A 14,915-nucleotide genomic window follows, 5' to 3' on the forward strand; every position below is an offset into this window, starting at 1 on the left:
CAGAGAAAACTTTTTCTATTATCCAGACATTTTCTTATAGTAACTTTTCATTTGCTTGTTGGTTTTTCTATGCCATAAGGATGACATCTATGACTAACAGAAACATAATTTTGTGTTCTACCACTGACAATGCCTCTGATTCCTGTTTCAAATCCTTTTGCGTTGCCCATAATCTTCAGAAAAGCATCGATAATAACAGCAGCAGTGGTCAAAACTTTTTCTCCCCAACTAAACTTTTTGATTATCTTATTTGGTATGCACTCGTAAGTATTACGTTTGCTGTCATTTTCAGATGGAGACTCTTATTTGTGGTAAAGGCAGATACACTCTGTTCTGCTGTTATACTCCAGTTGCCTTCCTAAGAAACGCTACGACATTATGGATTCCTTATTAAAACAATCATTTCAATAGAAAATTAGTAGTTAGTGGCTAAACACTTTTCAGATTTAAATCAATGTTTTCTACCCTGAAGGATTATTAATAATACTTACATGATTATAAATATATACTTTTAAACTATAAGTATCACTGAAAAAATCCTGACTTTGATTACATCTGTCCTTTGTTCTAGCAAAATTATTTTCCTATTGCTTCATTAATGTATTCCTTATACATTTCCATCATCTTTGTCATCTTTACCCTGCACTGTTTCATGAGCAAAGTCTATAGCCACTGAAAATTAGCTATTGAGAGTAGAGATCTTGTCCCTTGTCTTCGTCTCTCTCTCTCTGCCTGCTTTCTTTCCTCCCCTCATTCTTCCCTTCTTTCCTCCTCCCTGTCTCCTCCCTCCTTGCTTTCCTTCCTCTTTACATACCGGTCTTTTTCTCTGGTTGCTAGCCTAATTCCTGATCACATGACAGTCATGTCTTGAAAGTTTGAGAAAATAACATTTGTAAAGTTTGTCTGATTTTAAAATCTTTCTTGGAGTTAACCCATAAGGATTCCACACTTTTTCTATGCACTTGGCCTTTCTTCTTTTTATTTATCTTAGTCTTACAGAAAGTCCTCTGAGATGGAGTGCAGTGTGCTGGTCGGGAGTAGGCATTCTGCAGCCAGATTGCTCTTCTAATCCCAGGTCTGCCACTTATCAGCTGTTTAACTTTGGGTAAATGGCTTAACAGCTCAATGCCTCAGTTTCCTTGTGTGTGAACTACCACTTATCAGATAGTTTTATCTGACTATTGTTAACTATTTCTAAAATCCCCATATTTATTGGAGATCATTATGCATAGTATTTCCATACTTAAAAGACTCTTTATTTAGAAACCTCTCTTTTCATCACATATATAATTTTATTCTCCTTTTTACAATAAATTTGTCAGATGTTAAGTACCGTGTATATGTATTTTGATTTTGTGTGTCTCACCCACTCTAAAGAGAGTAACCACTTCATCTTATTAATAACTTATAAATTTACAGTATAGAAATTAGATGATTTGTTGATTTTTGCAATGTACTATTTTTCCTTCCTCTGGCGTTCACGAAGTTTATGTTTGAATCAGAAAATATGATAAATTTATGGTTTTAATATTTTAATGCAATGGCTATATCTTTGTTATTTTATTTTATTCTTTTTTGAGGAAGCCTGGCCCTGAGCTAACATCCGTGCCCATTTCCTCTACTTTATGTGTGGGACGCCTACCACAGCATGGCCTGACAAGCAGTGCCATGTCCCACCCGGGATCCGAACTGGCAAACCCCGGGCTGCCGAGAAGCAGAACGTGGGAACTTAATGGCTGCGCCACCAGGCCAGCCTCACCCCTTTGTTATTTCTGAAATTATGTTTAATTATATTACTGATTCCAGTTCACCTTAGTTATTCAGGATGTTTTGTGTGCTGGAGGCAAGGAGGAGATTTCACTGGGCAGTCATGGTAGTTAGCTTTCTGTTAGTTCTAGTTGGTTTCTTAAGGCCCAAGACTGTGTGCCTCACTATTTTAACGTTTTGGCAATTATTGAGATTTTCTACTTGACTTAGTATGCTTTTAAAGTGTTTTATATATGCAACAAAAGAAAATCTATTCTTTTTTTGGTGGTTACAATCCACATTTCAAGCAATCTTCCTAATTATATAATCCAAATCACGTATTTCATTGTATTTTGTGTTTGTGCTTACTTGAATCATCAGAGGCTGGTAGAGATGTATTAATCTCTCCCACAAATATTGAGCTTCTGTCATTTTGTCTTTGAATTTCTAATAAGTTTATGTTCTACGTTTCCAACTTACATTACTGGATCTTACAGAGTCAGGACTCTTACATATTCGCTGCGGACTCTGTTTAGTGGTGGGCTGGTAAATGATTAACAATCAGGTCTCTGTGGGTAGGAAGGGGAGGGGAGCACAGAGGAGGTCTTATTTGAAACATTTGCCAAATTCTAAAGATTAAATATTATTGCTATGGCCAATTTTAAGCTCCCTATGAGACATCACTGAATGTGAAGTGGAGAGGCATATAATTGACTCTCCTGAGTTGACCTCCAGTACAACACTGAATATTTTTTCTCAACCCAAAATAGTCATCATTGTCCTAATTTTTTCTAGATTTCTGTATTTCTGATATTAATATTGCCATTTTAAATTTCTGCTTTGCCTGATACATCTTTACCCAAAATGCTTTTGATACTTCATAATTACTGTGACATCTTTTTAGGAGTAGACAGTATATACATGGCTTTTTATTAGTGTCAATCAGGGATATTGTGAGTTTTGTCCATTTACATTTATTATGATAATTAGTATGTTAGATATACTTTCTGTAATTTTTAATATTTCTTAATTTTATGAATATTTTTTCTTTATAGAGATTAGTGTATTGTTTATTTTATTATGAGACTTATGTTTTGCTTGCTTTTGACCTTCTCCAATAATATTATTTCAGTTTTATCTTGACTTTTGTTCAATTCAATGTTAATTTTTAAATATCATTAAACTACGTTTTCTATGTAGCAATTCAAGAATGAGACCATTTCACAATTTATTGCCAAACTATTTAACTAATATTTTAATTATGTCTATTATATTTTATAAAGAGCATGCAGCTGGGTTTTTAAACCCAATCTAAGCATATGTCTTCTCTTGGATACTTCAATACATTCATTTCACATTTACTGTGATTGCTACTTTTGTCTATTTATTCTATTGGTTGCACTTCCTGATTATTTCTAATTTCATTACATTGTTTATTTTTTATTTTCTATCTTATTTCTTCTAGTAGTTTGGAAATTCTATTTTCTATTTTTATTCTAATAGTTATTTTCCCTAAAATTATAAATAATTTTATTCTCTATTCAACTAAAAGTTAATCAATATCAACTTCTGATTCCTGACTTAACAGATTAATGAAGTCCAAACTTAACTTCCCATAGTGAACAAAAACTAGACAAAATATATGAAGTAACTTTTCAAAAATTGGTTAATAAGCCGAATAAGACTGTGATCCCAGGGAGAAGATAAACAAAAGAGTTTAGTCCTAAAATTGTCCCAGCTTTCTGCCTGAAGCCAGTTCCCAGACTTGGGCACAGGGAAGGACTTCCCCAACAGTGCCCAGAGTTTTCATTGAGTTGAGGTGACAGAATGGTATTTAAGAAGATGGCGAAAAAGTACTAGAAAGAAGGGAACTATGGAAAAAAAGGAAATTCTCAAAATGGCTTGGGGTTCCTTCTAGTCCTTGAATAAAAACTGATCTGTACACACATACTGTGAAACTCCATGAGGCCAGGCAAAAAATGGGAAACATACATTTTACACATAATCCAGCAGTTGCACTTATAGATTTATTCCCCTCCTCTGAAAATAGCATGTTTTCACAGCTTTACATAGAAGTTTTATGTATTAATACCCTAAACAAAAATCAACTCAAATGTTCATCAATAGAGGATGGATAAACAAATTGTGGTATAGTCATGCACCTCACAATGAAATTTCAGTCAATTTCGGACCTCATATACCATGGTGATCCCATAAGATTAGTACCACATAGCCTAGGTGTGTAGTAGGCTGTCCCATCTAGGTTTCTGTAAGTACCCTCTGTGATGTTCACACATCGCACAAGGAAGAAATTACCCAATGACACATTTCTCAGAATGTATCCCCATCGTTAGGGAAGACATGACTTTATATCTGTGCAATGGAATGCTATCCAGAAATAAATAGGGACATGGTCCTGATAGATGCAAGAACAGGGGTGAATTTCAAAAACGTATTGAGCAAAATAAGCCAGACACAAAAGAGCCATACGTGCTAGATGATTCCCTTTATATGGAACTGTAGAAAAGACATCTAATTTCTAATAGCAGAAAGTAGATCAATGCTTGACTGAGGCTAGACTTGTGACATTGACTGGGAAGGGGCAAAAGGAACACGTTTTGGTGAAAGCAACATTTTTTATCTTTATTGTGATAGTGGTTACACAGCTGTTTACCTTGTCAATTCTCAAAAAAATGTTCTCTTAAAATGGGCACATTTTGTTGTATTTATACCTCAACTAAGTTGACTAAGAAAAGTTAATTAGTCCCCCTCTCTTTTAAGCGTTTAACAAATTTCATTGCACTTTTCTATGGTTTCTTCCTCAACTAAGACAGTACTGTTTGTAAGTCCCTCCCCGCCTTTAACTTTCTTCTTCACACAGATCTATGAAAATTATCTAGAAATTTTTCCTAGAAAGTAATTAAACTGATTTCATGCAATACCTTTCCTTATTTAAAACTAACACTCATTTAACAACTATATAAAATATTATTTAGAGTCAACTATAACTTGCATTGATTTATCTGGCTCTTGTAGTCTGAATCTACGTTGTTATTTCATTTTTGAGTAGTCTTAGTTAAACTCTTCAGCATTACTATTATTATTTTATAGTTTAGTAACTGTTTTTGATTTCTGAGCACTTGTATTGCTTTTCCATTTTGTCTTTCTTGTTTTTCTGTTGTTCTTATCAGCATATATTTCCTTTCTGTTTGTGATGAATCACTGAACCTTTCTGGGGATAGAAATTTAATTCTTCCTATAATTGTCTTTTATTTCCTACATTCCGTTTGTTTTCTTAGGCTATTTTTTCTTCATGATTCAGCCTTATAAGTCTTAATTCTAGCGTTTCTTGTTTCTGTTTTTATTTATTTATTTTTCCCACAGTACAGTTGTTGTCGCTTGTCTATGTTGTTGACATCTGTAAATAAGGATCTAAAGTGTTAAAGTGATCACTATGGGCGATTACAGTGGCTTCCTCCACAAAACTAAACATTTCCTTTCTCAGACTGGTAAAGACAAAATTTCATTGAAAGTTCCCAAGGCATGATATCCATGTGGGGAAGGTTGCATCTGGATGCTTGCCTGGGGCTTTCGGAGTTCTTGGTTCAGGAAGCAGAAGCAAGTTAGCAGAAGGGGTTCTCTCTTTGTTTCGAGAGCCAGTCTTAGGGCTTTAGCTTCAGTTAAAGGCTAAATTCTTTGAGAAAGGGCTAAATGCTGTTGTTTAAAATGAAAAATGTGCATAGTCACTACAACAAATATTGTACTTTTAAAAGCATATCTTCCAAAAATACTAAAACAGGTGTGCATGCATGATGTATGTTCAGGAGTGTTTATTGTACTATTGTTTTAATAATGAATATTTGGAGACAATCTAGAATTTATCATAATGAAATGGTGAAATTGTCAACATCATTATTAAATTAAATTTTTTTAAACTTAGGTATATCTGGTGAAGAATAGTGTCCATTATAGCTTTTTGAGTGCAAAAAGCAAATTGCAAAACAGTATCTTAATATGAGATACAATTTTGTAAAAAAAATACAAAGTAATTATCTACTTTATATGTAATATATAAGTATTACATAGAGATATAAATATAAGCATAGATACACACACTCTCTCTATATGTGTGTATATATATATATATATATATGTGTGTATTCTTATATTCTGGCTAACTTTTTACAGCTCTGGAAAATATAAACCAAAAGACTTTTTGTGATTACATCTCTTAGGTAACAGAGTCTCTAAGTGGAAAATCCACAGCTTTAGTTATACACATGTCTCTATTGTTTGATGCATTTTTCTCAATGAGAATGTATTTTGGTAATTAAATAAATGATTTTAAAGTATTAAAGCAGTATTTTAAGACTCTACCAATAACATGAAGAAATTAGTACAATTTTCCTTTCAATTCTTTCTTAGAATTCTTTTTTTTTTTTAGAATTTTGGACAAAGATTAATGTCAATCAATTGTATTTTATCTTTCCAAAACATATCTGACTTTTGCATTGTATTTGGTTATAGTAACACAAATTATTTTTTTTTAAGATTTTATTTTTCCTTTTTCTCCCCAAAGTCCCCCAGTACATAGCTACATTTTTAGTTGAGGGTCCTTCTGGTGGTGGCATGTGGGACGCCACCTAGCGTGGCCTGCTGAGCAGTGTCATGTTGGCGCCCAGGATTCGAACCAGCAAAAGCATTGGCCTGGAAGTGGAGCACATGAACTTAACCACTCGGCCACGGGTCACAAATTACTTTTTAACACATATTGGTTGCAATACTGATTTCAAAGTTCAGAACCATAACAATTAAAAAATATTATCCAGGGGCTGGCCCTGTGGTTAACTTCACACTCTCTGCTTCAGCAGCCCAGGGTTTTGCCGGTTCGAATCCTGGGCATGGACGTGGTACCACTCATCAAGCCATGCTGAAGTGGTGTCCCACATGCCACAACTAAAAATACACAACTATGTACCAGGGAACTTTGGGGAGAAAAAGGAAAAATAAAATCTTTAGAAAAAAATATTATCCAATATCTTATTTCCTTCTCTTGACTTTGTAATTTTGACTTATCTCTCAATATTCTGGAATAGGTTTATAACAAGTCTTCAAATAATTTTTTTCAAGAAAGAAAATGGATGCTAAATTCATCCTCCCAACATATTTGAGAATGACTTTTTTAATTCATACTAATATAAACTTGAAATGTAATTCACATTTTAATCGTAAATGTTTCCCCACAGATTTCTGCAGACTATTATCCCACCGTCTCACGTTGTTCACTGACATGAAGGAGAAGCCTCAAGCCAGACTTCATTTTGTTTCCCTGTAGGTAACCTGTTTTTTTCTTCCTGAATGTTTGCAGGTGTTTTTAGTTCTAATTCAAACGTTAGCTGTAATACTTCTCCATTTTTGTCTCTTCGTTATTGCTTCTGTTGTATTTCTTTTTCCTAGTCTCTCTCTAAAAAATACCAGTTTTCCACATTTGTGTCATCTTTTTTTCATCAAGGTCTCTTAAAATTTTTAATATCTTTATTATTCTGGGAGAACTTTTAAAGTTTGCCCTCTACATCTCTACACACTAATTCAGTTTGTTCTCCATTTTCCATAGTCCAGACTTGGATTTTATTTTTGTTAATTTTAGTTTACTTATTATCTCTTCTTATGTTACCCATCTCATGTTGTAACTAGCCTACTTTCTTTATGACTCAGTATGATTTTTATATGACCCTTTGGTCTCCTGGTTGACATGAATCACATATTTTTGCATATTGTTTGAATGCCAAATAGTGTTCTAACATTGTCTACTGGTTCTTAATTGAAAGTAAAATAGGTTCACACAGTACTTTTCTAGCAGTTGATATGTGTGGCTTGCTCACTACCCCTAATACTTAGTGTTACTAAGTATATATCCGAAGTATTACTAAGATTCTATTCTCAATTCAGTTCTGTAGAGCAGATTTTAAGCACATCTCTTCTGGATTGAGTAAGAATGACTCCTGCATTCATTGCATGATTCACTGGCACTGAACTAGTTAAGTTCAAACAACTTAGAATTATCAGCATGTCCATGTCCCACCAACAACCATCGTCCTATCACTGTTCCTGTCCACAGCATTAAATTTATTGTGCTTACAGCTCAAAGATGAAGTGGGTTTCTGTTAACATCTCCATATTCCCAACCTTTTGTTTTCTGGGGATTTCAATGTCTGAATTGTAGGAGAAATTTAAACATGGAAGAAGAGGAACAGTAATTTAAGTATGGTAAAATAAGACACCCATTGTTTTAGTAAGCTTGGGCTGCTATAACAAATACCATAGACTGGGTGGATTAAACAACAATCATTTCTCACAGTTCTGGGGACTAGAAACCGAAGATTAGGGTGTCAGCATGATTGGGTTACAAGCCCTCTTCCTGGCTTGTAAACGGCCGCCTTTTCACTGTGTCTTTCCATGGCCAAGAGAGGGGTTATCTCTCTCACCTCTCTTCCTATAAGGGCACTCACTAATCCCATTCATGATGGCCCCACCTTCATGACCTAATTACCTCCCAAGACCCCACCTCCTAATACCATCACATGGAGAGTATCACATATGAATTTGGGACGGTGAGAGGGCGACACAAACATTTAGTCCGTAACACCCACGCAGCAAACTTTACTCAGGGCAGGGATGGAAGGCATCTCTGCTTCAAAGAGAGGCAGTGGTGGAGAGAGAAATTATTTCCCGCCTTCCCTTCAAGCCAATAGGATCCCTTGGGTTTTTGGGGGTTTTTTTGGTGAGGAAGACTGGCCCTAAACTAATACAAGTTGCCAATCCTCCACTTTTTGCTTGAGGAAGATTGTCATTAAGCTAACATCTTCCTCTATTTTGTATGTAGGTGCCGCCACATCAAGCCACCTAGCAGGGCTTGATAGGTGGCATGCAGGTCCACACCTGGGATCTGAACCCATGAACCTGGGGCTGCTGAAGCAGAGTGCACGAACTTAACCACTATGCCTCCGGGCCGGCCCGCAGGATCCCTTAGTTTAGCAATATATGCATAACTACTAATTGTGCTATTTCATTCAACTACATAAGTTTTGTAGATAGCATGATATTTTCCCAACTTTTGGTAGGAGCTTGATTTGACTTATTAAAGTTTTTGTGAAGTTTTTATCTTTTTGTGGACCTTTATGGATACTTTATTGGGATTTAGAGAGAGGCTGCATTAGGAACATCTAGTCAGACACTACCTTTTCCCCATATTAATTATTCTGAGCAATCCTTCAAGGAATATTTTCAGGGCAAAGTGATTTGAAAAGAATGAAATCAATAAAAACCTTTTTCCTTCTCTGTCCAAAATGACATAACCAAGTAATTTTCATGAGCTCTATCTCATACGAGCGAAAATCTACAAGACAAGGCTTTGAATACAGAGGCTTCAAAGTATGAAATTAAATTGTTAAAGTTTTCCAGTCTTTTTCCCAACCTCTAAGAGTACACTTAAACTGCCTACTTTTAATATATTGAGAATCAAAGAAAAATCTGTCAATGTATGTGTACTGTATAGTATATTTTAAAATTAAATATATGATTACGTTTATATCTAAGAATTCTAAACAAAATTTGAGTCTAGGAGAATTTTATTTTCAGATTCTTTGCTGCAAAATTCTGTTGTATTTACAGACTATAGCTAATTTAAACACCCCAAGTGAATAATTTAAATATCCTAATGAAAGAATTACTAAAAGAAGGTATGGTTTAACTACAGATGAATTTAAATAAATAACTATTCTTTCTTATAAATGGGCTCTGTATTTCATATAAATGACCCAGTATTCCAGTACGACAAGCAACACAGAATTTTGGATAGCAACTGTGAAAAGCAAACCATGCTTATTTGTGGACAGAGAATGCTAAGCACTTTAGTCTCCCACTTCCTGGTTTCATTCCTCTTGGGGTATGCAACATCTTTGACTTTTATTTCCTTAATGGTAAAGTAGTAATAATAATAATAATATGTTGGGTTATATTGATAAATAAATAAATGAGATCAAGTGAGTGCTTTATAAATGGAAAATCCTCATGCAAATATACCCTAAAATACTATCTGTGTAGTAATAGTTGGCATGTGATTAGTAACTGTATTGGCAATGTCATTTTCAACTATGAAGGACAATCTATATAAAAATAATTGTACATATATTTATTATGGGCAATTGCAACTGCTGATAGTTCTTAAACTGCTCAAATGGTGCTTAATGCTCAGTTAGTAAACCAAGTAAACTCAGTTTCTGACTTAAATGGACTGTGAATGAAGGTATAAAGAATGGTTTCATTTACACATTTAAATAATTGCAGGACTTCAGTTGGATGGGAAATACTTTGGCCTCATTAATAAGGACTGGTTCAGATTACATTATGAAAGAATTCCTGAAGCATTAGTTTAATTTCATTTTTTCCCAAGCATACATTACCATGGTCTGCTGAAGAGGAATCATGCTCCAGAAAGCTTAAAAAATAGGCTAAGACATAGGAAAGACGAGGATTCAGGTGGCTTGGGTATCCCCTGCCTCTTAAATCCTCTAATCTTTGAATCTGTGAGCGTTTAACCATCTATAGGCCAGGTTGGGCTGCAGACTGTGAAAATGGTACCTACTGGGGTCAGGGCTAATTGGGTGTCTTGGGCCAGTCAATCAGAGGCTGAGCTTCAGATCAGGCTGGTGGCTAGTTCTGCTTGGGACCAGGGCCCCACATCCAGAAGCTTGGTCTTCATCTTCTTCTTTTGCAGATGGTAACTGCCTCTCACCCTACCTCCATTCCAAATGCTTGCTCAACCCCCTTCCAGCTCACTGAGCATCTGCCAGCATGCCCTTCTCGTACCATGGCTGCTGGGTCAGGGTCATCTGCAGTCATGAAAGGGTGAGATTAAATCATCAGACTATTTGGGGGAAAGAGTTATTCTAGCTCACCAAGTCTTCTTGTGTATATATGAGACATGGAAATATTTCTATGTGTGACTGTGCCAACAGCAATCTAAAACAGCCACTTACAACGTGACAAATGCACTGGTTTGTAGTACCTAGTTCATCTACTTATCACTGAGATGACCAATTGGTTTTTGTCTAATTCTAAAGATTATTTTAGGTGTTGTGAAGCCTCAGTAACAGGTATTCTGTGTGTAGGAATACATTTGTATGTGTTTTTGTGTGCAGTATGTTCACTTACGTGTATCCATTTGCAAATTTTGAGTTGTATAATGGAGTGAACATAGAAATGACAGTCAGCCTACTTTGAATATAAATATTGGCTCTACCACTATCGAGCAGTTTTACTTTTTTCTCATCTTTAAAATGAACATAATGTTATCTACCTCTAAGGATAGTTGTGACGATTAAAGGAGACAATGTAAGACTCCTGGCAGAGTAGCTATGTCCCAAATAATGTTCAATGCATGCAAATTGTGATCCCTTAATGACAAATAAAAAATGATCAGTGCATAGACAGGGCCTGAGAGAAGTTAATGTAAAAGGACTCATTTCTTGTGACAAAGAAGGGCATTTCCAATATTAATCAGAGCTATCAAATTTAGTCCATGACGATACATGGGAAAAAAGGTATGAGGAATTCACTAAAGAAACCTATAATCGGCACTATCATCTCTCCAAATATCATCAGAAAGAGAGAAGCTCTAGTGTTGACAAAGACAGGGGCCTTGGAGAGTTGATGGAGTCAATGATTTCTAGGGAAAGGCAAAATTGTTCTGATTATTTAAGCTGGGAAGTGTTTGGGATATTTTTATGAGTTATAAATGTGGCATTTGCTTGGAAAAGACATTTCTTCTCTGGCTTATATTTGTGTGATATACCTAGAAAAACAGCCTTTGGTTGCCCAGCATAAAAACTAATAATCTCCTTGTGTTCTTTGGTTAAAATACTTGAAACTACTTTTTCTGTACCGCTGGACTCAGCGCTCTGCCATTGTGTGCTACTCAAATAAAGGCCACGGGGCCAACTCTCCCTGCTCTGCTCTTTTTCAATAAAAATAAACACAGGTCTGTGACTTGAGGCCCTAAGCACATCCAACCAGAATGTGTTTCACATCAGCAGCCAAAAAAGTTCTCCTTGACTTGCAGTCAGCTGGTAAGGAGATCATGTCCAAACACCCAGTCCAGGAGAAAAGCAGAGGCCTTAGAGGGTTTTTTTTCATGAAGAAGCCAGCCAAATAACTAAAGACGAGGGCATTCAGATATGGTCCCAGTGGAGGGAGGCAGGAGCCTCAGGAACTCTCAGGTACAGCAAGGCTCAAAGCAATGCTGGCCAGACTGGAATATCGAGAACTGCCAGTCTCTACCGCCTGCAGAACGTGTCCCTGCAAAGCGTGTTGCTTTGGGTAATCCTCATAGCAACTCAGAGGGCTTGAGAGATTGAACCTTTAATATTTTACAAATAAAGAGGCTGAGACACAGTGGGGATAAATGATGTAGCTAAGGTCACACAAGAGCAGTGCAAAGCCAGTTTAGTCTGAAAATGTGTTCTGGGTTTCCATAATGAATTACTCTGAGCGAAAGAGTAAATATCTTTTTGAGGGAGCGAGATACAAAAGAAAAAGTTCTTCCCACATCTAACAAAGCATGTGAAAGAATAAATTAATGCTTACAGAAACTTCATTTATTAATACTCATTAACTATTTCTAGAGTCCTTGCTATATTTAAGGAATTGGTCTCAGTATGCAATAACAAAACTTGCTCTCAGAAAGCATACAGTTTAGTCTGAGGAAATAAGACATTTCCAATATAATTTAAAAATGTAGGAAGTGCCCTGTTTTAAGAACAGAATGAATTGAGGGTGATGGGACTTCTGAGAAGAGAGACGGGTGTGAGCCAGCGGCATCACTGAAGGCTTCACGGTGGAGCCCTGGTTTGAACTGGACTTGGAAGCATGCATGGGGTGCACTGAATTCAGACCCTCAGGTTATTCAACAGAATCAGAAGAACTGAATACATGGCTTGGGAGTTGTCAACAGAGAGGTACAAAGAGAGCCATGTGCTGGGTTATATGATTAGAGAAGAGAAACAAAATGATGGACTGTGGATAAAATTCTAAGGGGGTTGGTATGGAAGGAAAGGTATCAAAGAAGAAATGGCATGTTGAATATAAGCTGTGCTGTAGTTTAGACTAATTATATAAATTTCCGATATATGTAAAATTATATATATATTAATATTATACTATTTATATTTACCTAGTATTAGATGATCTCAATTTTATTACAAAATTATCATTATTCTCAGTATCATTTTTTATGTTCAAAGAACTTCTTTCCGTACAGTCTAGCTTTACTTGTATATAACATGCATGGATGCTCCTTCCATTTAACATATAAGACTAATTTTCAAAATGTGATCCTCGATTAAAAAATATTATCTTCAGGGGCCGGCCCCGTGGCAGAGTGGTTAAGTTCGCACGCTCTGCTTCGGTGGCCCAGGGTTTCACTGGTTTGAATCCTGGGTGCAAACATGGCACTGCTCGTCAGGCTATGCTGAGGTGGCATCCCACATGACGCAACTAGAAGACCTCACAACTAAAATATACAACTGTGTACTGTGGGATTTGGGGAGAGAAAGCAGAAAAAAATACGGATGATCTTTAAAAATAAGAATATCTTTAAAACTTGAATTCATTGATAAACAAAAATGTTATTGTCTCCATATATAAATATATACATATGCCTGATTATTGATTTAGCTGAATTTATCATTTAAATTAATGGCTTTTTACTTTGTATATTTAAGGTATGTCAAATGGCCATATTATTTATTGCAGGTTGATTCACACATTTCAGCTAGATTCACGAGGCAGAAACTACTTGAATTAAATCTGACCATAATGTAATTGGAATGACCACTACGTAATCATATTCTTTCTTCATAGCAAAGTTATCTTTTATTTTTCTTTTTTTCCCCCCTAGTTATCTGTTTTAATTATAGGCAGCTACTGGTTACTAGACTAATGAATAAGAAACATATTTAGACGGTAACTCTTAAATAACTCTTAAATAACTCCCACTTACGATATTTTCTTATGTGATATATTTATATTTTAAACTTATGATGCAGCTGCATCTATAGAAACAAAAGGAAATGCAGCATAATTTAATCATTAAATAATTTGGGCTCCAAATCAAAACCACATACTCAAAGGCGACAGTTAAGCTTTAAACTTCTAATTATTTCATTTCTTCAGTTTAATTTTCATGCATGGATTTTAGACAGCAAAAAGCTGAAAAATTAAATACTTTTATCAAAAGACCTGGCTTATCCAATCCACGAAGGAATCAAAAAAATTTATTTTCTCAATGAAATATGTACTGATTGGCGCAATTTTCAGTTTCTCACTGATAGAGCAACAGGAAAATGCCGTCCTGGTAAATTATGTTAAGTTTCCAATCACTTCTGATTTTGGTTGCTGCAAGACTGGCTGAATATTTTTCAAGGAACTTTCCTAATTTCTGTGACCTGAGATAGTAGTTTTTACACATTATTTGTAAGATAGAAGTTGGAATAGTTAAAACGAGTTAATTCAATATTATTTATTAGTTTACTTAGATATTGTTTGATTTATTTAGAAATTGAGATATGGTGAGGCTTATGTGGTAAGCTAAATAAATACACTTTATCCGACTGGCTGGTTCCTCTGGCCGTGAAACTTTTTGGCTGATCTCTCCATTTGGGCCAATTCATGTTTTCTCTTGTTTTCATACTATCCTTTGTAACTGCCCAAACAAAGGACACTTCCAGGCCCCCAGGTCACCAGCCCCTTGTATCTTGTCAGTCAATTGGGAAACCCATACACCTGGTCTGTCCTTGCATTTGTTTTCATGTGATAGAGAGATGGAGCCATTAATGGCAAATCAATGCTGTTAAAATTATAGACCATTATAAAAGTTTCTTTGCAAATAGCTGTTTAACACCACAAAGAAGTTAGGTTAAAATTGTTTCAAAGTCTAAAATTAGTTACATTTTAAGCTAACTGCATATGCTTTTATTGTCTCTGATCTAAAATATAATCCCAGGAGGTTGTGAAAAGCATGCAAATTACAGAAAGCTAATTTGCTCCAACAGCGACGCCTCCCATGCAGTTGGGAGGTCTATTAGAAATACTGTATTCTCTGTTATTTGCAT

Source organism: Equus quagga, chromosome 5 (genome assembly GCF_021613505.1).
Source record: "Equus quagga isolate Etosha38 chromosome 5, UCLA_HA_Equagga_1.0, whole genome shotgun sequence".
Taxonomy (NCBI): Eukaryota; Metazoa; Chordata; class Mammalia; order Perissodactyla; family Equidae; genus Equus; species Equus quagga.